Below are 2103 nucleotides of genomic sequence, written 5' to 3' on the forward strand. Positions count from 1 at the left end.
ACGGGTTTTGTTCTTTTTGCCCAGCCTGGAGTGCAATGGCGCAACCTCGGCGAACCGCAACCACCACCTCCCGAGTTCAAAGCGATTCTGCTGCCTCAGCCTCCTGAGTAGCTAGGACTACAGTCATGTGCCACCACACCCAGCTATTTTTTTTGTATTTTTAGTAGAGACGGGGTTTACCATGTTGGCCAGGCTGGTCTCGAACTCCTGACTTCAGGTGATCCACCCACCTTGGCCTCCTAAGTGCTGTGATTACAGGCTTGAGCCACTGCACCCGGCCCCCAGCTCAACCATAGTCTATAGCAGGGCTCAGGAGCCTCCAACCCACAGGAATAAAGACCTAAAAGATCCCTCAGCTCACAGCTGCTTGGGGACTGTGATGAGTTCTGGTGTGGCTGCTAAACGCTGTGAGGAAAAGCCAAAAACCACATCCCAAGCGGTGCTGGCTTGGAGGAGCCTGTGGGGAAATGAGCTACACAGGCAGGAGACTTCCAGCACACCATGGACAGACCTCACACAGAGAAAGGAACAGTTACTATGCCAGGAAATCGTCCAAGAGTTTACAAAGGAGAGATTTTCCTGGATCACAAAGAATAGACGGCATTGTTGTTAGGAAACTATCAGGCACTAGGCAAAGCATTCCTTGTGTATTAATTCATTCAGTCAACTCCTCCAGCAAAGTCCCCGCAAGGTGAACTAGATCATCCCATGATACAGATGAGGAAACAGACGCACAGAGAGGTTAAGACACTTGCCCTAAGTCACACAGCTCAGGAGGATTTTCATCCCATCTGGCATCAGAGTTCCTGCTCAGTCAGCTCTGGCAGCTTTGCTCCATCACTTTCTCTATCTCCCCCCGCCCCCCAGACTCAGGTCTCTGACCACAGGCCCGGATTCCTCCCCCATTCCAAGCCAGGAGCCTGAGCAGAAACTTTGCAATCCTTGATGCCACAGTTTCTCATCAATGCAGCAGCATCAATCACAGTGGGGTACTGGCTACAAATGCAGATTCCCAGGCCCCTTCCAGGCCAGGACAATCAGACTTCCTAGGGTGAGGCCCTCCCTGCAGGCCATTCTGACGACCAGCCAGGTTTGCCCCAGCCTACATCAGGCAACCTGGGAAGTGTGCCTATACCTCTGGCCTCACTTTGTGTCTACATCGTCACTGGCCCAAAACCCTGTAAGCTGGTTTGATAGAGCGTGGGGACACAGGACTCGATCTGCAAAGACTCAGACCCTCCTGATAAGTCATCCACCATAGACCCAGCTTCCCGCCTCTGCATCTTCCCACCTCCTCAGCTCCCCCTCTCCCCCCCAACCCACCCCCATCCTCCCACCAAAAAGAAAGCCCTTCTTCTACCCGGAGGAAACTTAAGGGGTTGGTTTTTCCAATGACTAAGGATCGAGCTTCCAGTCAGCGTGAGTTCAGTTCAGCCGGAGTATGGATTGAAACCCATCAGGCTCAGGTCAGCATCACCAGCATTCAGAAGGCTTTTTGGTGGGTGCAGTGACTCACGCCTTTACTCCCAGTACTTTGGGAGGCTGAGGCAGGAGGACCATTTGAGCCCAGGAGTTTAAGACCAGCCTGGGGAATAGGGGGAGATCTCATCTCTACAAAAATAAATAAATAAAAGCCGACTGTGACAGCACACACCTGTCGTCCCAGCTACTCAGGAGGCTGAGGCAGGAGCATTTCTTGAGCCCAGGAAGTTGAAGCTGCAGTGAGCTGTGAGCACTGTGGCCTGGGAGACAGAGCAAAACTCTGCTTAAAAAAAAAAAAATAAAAAGGCAGCCTTTTCATTTGTGTATTAGCCTCCTCTCATGCTACTATAAAGAAACACCTGAGGCAGAGTGCGGTGGCTCACACCTGTAATCCCAGCACTTTGGGAGCTTGAGGTGGGCGGATCACCTGAGGTTAGGAGTTTGAGACCAACCTGACAAACATGGAGAAACCCTGCCTTTACTAAAAATACAAAATTACCTGGGCGTGGTGGTGGTGCATGCCTGTAATCCCAGCTACTCAGGAGGCTGAGGCAGGAGAGTCACTTGACCCCTGGAAGCGGAGGTTGCAGTGAGCCAAGATCGCGCCATTACACTCCAGCC

This window comes from Cebus imitator, unplaced genomic scaffold, assembly GCF_001604975.1.
Source record: "Cebus imitator isolate Cc_AM_T3 unplaced genomic scaffold, Cebus_imitator-1.0 Scaffold122, whole genome shotgun sequence".
Classification (NCBI taxonomy): Eukaryota; Metazoa; Chordata; class Mammalia; order Primates; family Cebidae; genus Cebus; species Cebus imitator.